The sequence below is a fragment of the Cupressus sempervirens genome, chromosome 2, assembly GCF_028749045.1.
Source record: "Cupressus sempervirens isolate cs-2001-9-10 chromosome 2, ASM2874904v1, whole genome shotgun sequence".
Taxonomy (NCBI): Eukaryota; Viridiplantae; Streptophyta; class Pinopsida; order Cupressales; family Cupressaceae; genus Cupressus; species Cupressus sempervirens.
In genome coordinates this window covers 558,234,912-558,239,739 of record NC_143119.1, presented here as the reverse complement: position 1 = coordinate 558,239,739, position 4,828 = coordinate 558,234,912, and the positions used below count along the sequence as shown (strand labels likewise).

The window sequence follows — 4,828 nt, the reverse complement described above, 5'->3', positions numbered from 1 at the left end:
GACTTAAAGGGTCGACTTGATGAACGGACCTAAAGAGTTGACTTGGTGAGTGTACTTGGCAGGGTGAACTGATGAACGGACTTAAAGAGTCGACTTGGTGGGAGTACTTGGTGGGCCGACTTGATGAACGGACTTACATAGTCAACTTGGTGAGAGTAGTTATTCTGGTGACTTGATGAACGGACTTAAAGAGTCGGCTTGGCGGGGTGACTTGATGAAAGGACTTAAATAGTCGACTTGGTCGAGTGACTCAATGAACAAACTTAGAGGGTCGACTTTGCGGGGTGACTTGATAAACGGACCTAAAGAGTTGACTTGGTGAGAGTACTTGGTTGGGTGACTCGATGAAAGGACTTAAAGAGTCGACTTGGTGAGAGTACTTGGTGGCTCGACTTTATGAGCAGACTTAAAGAGTCCACTTGGTGAGAGTGGGCCTAACGGGGTGATGTGGTGAGTGGGCCTAACGGGGCGAGTTGGTGGGGCGACTTGGCGAGTGGTATTAGAGAGCCGACATGGTGAGGCGACTCGGTGAGTTGGTTCATTGAGATGACATGGTGAGCTGACTTGGCGAGTCGACCTGGCGAGTGAACTTAAAGAGTCAACTTGGCAACGTACTCGAGTCGACTTGGTGAGGTGACCCGGCGAGTGGGCTCAAAGAGTCAACATGGTGAGGCGACTCATTGAGTCAACATGGTGAGGCGACTCATGGTGAGGAGCTATCCTTGAAGCGACTTGGTGGGCCTACTTGATTAGTAGACTTGGTGAGCCGACCTGACGAGCTGACGCGGTGAGCAGGCTTAAAGAGGCGACGACTTGGTGGGGTAACTCGGCAAGCCAAATTATCGAGGCGAGATGGTGAGTCGACTTGGTGAGCTGACTTGGTGAGCGCACTTAAAGAGTCAACTTCATGAGGTGACTCGGCGAGTTAGCCCGCTGATGCGACTTGGGCAGGCCGACCTGGCGAACAAACTTAAAGAGGCGACTTGGGCGGCCTGACCTGGTGAGCGAACTTAAAGAGTTGACTTGGCAACGTACTTGAACAATCGACTTGGTGAGCTGACATGGTGAGTGGGCTTAGAGAAGCAGCTCGGCGGGGCGACTTGGCGAGCACACCTGCTGGGGCAAGGTGGTAAAATGTCTAGGTGATTCGACTTGGTGAGCTGACTTAGGGAGCTGACTTGGTGAGCAAACTTAAGGGGTTGACTTGGTGAGGCAACCTGAATAGTCGACTCGGTGAGGTGACTTGGGGAGCCGACATGGTGAGCGGTCTTAAAGAAGAGGCGACCTGGTGGGGCAACCTGGTGAGGCGAGATGGTAAGTCATCTTGGTGAGCCATCTTGACGAGCTGTGAGTGGACTTAAAGAGTCAATTCTTGATTTGGAAAAGACCACATGGTTAGATGACTTGGTGAGCCGACCTGACTAGCAAAATTGGAAAGCAAATTTATAGAATCGACTTGCTGTCCCCAGCCAGGATCGCACGCTAGAGTCGACCCAACTTGGGTCACCCGACTAGGTCAACCCATCTCCGTCTCCCCAGGCTCAGGCGACCCGACTGGGTCGCCAGAGTGGGTCGACGAGGGGAAAAAAAAAAAAAAAACAAAAAAAATCATGAGAGGCCCTGTACAGCGAAAAGCACTAAATTTTGGGCATTAGAAAAAAAAAAAAAAAAACAAGTTACCCGCTTTTGGATCACGCACAAGTTTCAGTTCACGTATTGCCGAGCTGACTCGAGGCATTACGCCTAGCTAGTCAGATTCGAGGTAGGGTAGCCGAAATGATCCAATTTGAGAATTTTCTTTATAAAAAGAGATCATGATAGGCCTCGTAAGGCAAAAAAGAATGAAATTTTGGGAGTTAAAAAAAAAAACGTTACCCGGTTTTGGATCGCGCACAGGGCTCGAGTCACGTAGCATCGAGGTTCCCTGGGTGACATGATTCGAGCGAAAAGTCGATGGTGGCATGAGTCGTGCAAAAACATTGGAGGCCATTAAGGCTTGAGGCGCTTCGAGTCGAGGTTGCCGAGGCGGGTCGGGTTGAAAACTTTGGGCGTTAACCAAAAAGAAAAAGTTAACCGCTTTTGGATCACGTACATGGCTCGGGGCACTTAGAATCAAGTCGAGCACGGTGACATGAGTCGTGCAAAAAATTTGGAGACGACTCGAGTCGGGGCATCCGACTCTATTCGAGTTCAAAACTTTGGGACTTGACAAAAAAAAGAAAAAAGAAAAAGTTACCCAATTTTGGATCACGTAAGTGACTCGGGCCACTCAGAATCAAGGCGAGTGCGATTACATGAGTTGAGCGAAAAAAAAAATGGAGGCGGTTAAGGCTCGAGGCAATTTGAGTCGAGGTAGCTGAGTTGATTCGAAAACTTTGGCCGTTAGCCAGAAAAAGAGTTAATCGCTTTTGGATCACGTACATGACTTGGGGCACATAGAATCAAGTCAAGCACGGTGACATGAGTGGTTCAAAAAAATTGCAGGCGATTAAGGCTCGAGGCGATTTGAGTTGGGGTTGCTGACACAATTCGGGTTGAAATCTTTGGGTGTTAACCAAAGAAGGAAGAAGTTAACCACTTTTGGATCACGTACATGACTCGGGGCACCAAGTCGAGCATGGTGACATGAGTCCTGCGAAAAAATTGGAGGCGGTTAAGGCTCGAGGCGATACGAGTCGGGGTCGCCGACACAATTTGGGTTGAAAATTTTGGGCGTTAACCGAAAAAAAGAGTTGACCGCCTTTGGATCACGCACATGACTCGGCGCACTTAGAATCATGTCGAGCACGGTGACATGAGTTGTGCGAAAAAATTGGAGGCGGTTAAGGCTCGACGCGATTCAAGTCGGGGTTCGGGTAATTCGGGTGATTCGTGTCGGGGTTGCCGACACAGTTCGAGTTGAAAACTTTGGGCATTAACCCCCAAAAAAAAAAAGGTTGACCTCTTTTGGACCACGTACATGACTTGGGGAACTTAGAATCAAGTCGAGCACGGTGACATGGGTTGTGCAAAAAATTCGGAGGCGATTCGAGTCGGGGTAGCCAACTCGATTTGAGTTCAAAACTTTGGGCGTTAACCAAAAAAATAAGTTGATCAGTTTTGGATCACGTACATGAGTCGTCTGCCCTCGCGAAAATTAAAAAACCCAGGGACCCGCCTGGAATTTGCAGTCGCAAGATTTTTCTGCCCTTACAAAAATTTACAAACCCCACCCGCTCAAAATTTGGACTTGGAAGTTTTTTTCGCCCTCGCGGAATTTACAAACCCCACCCGCTCAGAATTTGGCACTTGGAAAATTATGAAACCCCACCTGCTCGGAATTTGGACTTGGAAGATTTTTTCACCCTCACAAAAATTGCAAACCCGACCCACATGGAAAACTTTTTCGCACTTGCGAAAATCACAAAACCCCACCCGCGGGGAATTCGGCACTCCGGAGATTTTTCTGCCCTTCCGAAAATTGCAAACCCCACCAGCTCGGAATTTGGGACTCGGGAGATTTTTTTCCCCCTCGTGGAAATTCTACAAAACCCCACTCACCCGAAATTTGGCACTCGGCAGATTTTTCTGCCCTGGCAAAAATTTCTACAAAACCTGTCCCTCCCGCCCGAAATTTGGCACTCGAGAGATTTTTTCGCCCTGGCGGAAATTGCAAACCCGACCCGCCGGGAATTTGGCACTTGGGAGATTTTTTTGCCCCGACAGAAATTGCAAAAACCCCACCCGCCGGGAATTTGGCACTTGGGAGATTTCTTCGCACTCACAGAAATTTTCACAAAACCCCACCCGCTCGAAATTTGGCACCTGGGAGAGTTTTCCCGCCCTCACAAAAAATTGCAAACCCTACCCACCCAAAATTTGGCACTTGGAAGATTCTTCTCGCACTCGCACAAATTGCAAACCCCACCCGCCGGGAATTTGGCACCTGAGCAATTGTTACGTTACGAGCTCGCAAGAAAAAACCTTGCATACCCCCACCCCCACCCGGAATTTGGCACTTGGGAGATTTTCTCGCCCTCGCACAAATTACAAACCCCACCTGCCTTAGAGTCGAAAAAGGTTTTACGAATCGAGGCGACAGAGGGCTGAATCTCAATGGATCGTGGTAGCAAGGCCACTCTGCCACTTACAATACCCCGTCGCTTATTTAAGTTGTCTGCAAAATATTCTTCTCGCCGACCGCTTGAAATTAATATCCAAGGTTGCTCCAACGGGCTAGTGCACCGATCGGAGATGGCCAATGACATGGGCCCCTAGGAGTGCAAGAGCACCCCTACTGTGGGTCACGATGCAGCCGGAGAGAGATATGCGCCGCATCTAGCATGGATTCTGACTTAGAGGCGTTCAGTCATAATCCGACACACGGTAGCTTCGTGCCACTAGCTTTTCAACCAAGTGCGATGACCAAATGTGTGAATCAACGGTTCCTCTCATACTAAGTTGAATTACTATCGCGGTGCGGATCATCAGTAGGGTAAAACTAACCTATCTCACGACGGTCTAAACCCAGCTCACGTTCCTTATTGGTGGGTGAACAATCCAACACTTGGTGAATTCTGCTTCACAATGATAGGAAGAGCCGACATCGAAGGATCAAAAAGCAACATCGCTATGAACGCTTGGCTGCCACAAGCCAGTTATCCCTGTGGTAACTTTTCTGACACCTCTAGCTTCAAATTCCAAAAGTCTAAAGGATCGATAGGCCACGCTTTCACAGTTTGTATTTGTACTGAAAATCAAAATCAAATGAGCTTTTACCCTTTTGTTCCACATGAGATTTCTATTCTCGTTGAGCTCATCTTAGGACACCTGCATTATCTTTTAACAG

The 4,828-nt window shown here is 48.6% G+C and overlaps 1 non-coding gene across 1 annotated transcript in view; it reads right to left on the bottom strand.

Annotated features, from left to right (window-relative positions):
* Nucleotides 1-4,064: 4,064 nt before the first annotated feature.
* Nucleotides 4,065-4,828, bottom strand: part of LOC149573885 (25S ribosomal RNA) — a 3,333-nt gene continuing 2,569 nt past the window's right edge. The window contains exon 1 of the ribosomal RNA XR_016360975.1: nucleotides 4,065-4,828. This exon is cut by the window's right edge and continues 2,569 nt beyond it. This is a non-coding gene — a ribosomal RNA (25S ribosomal RNA).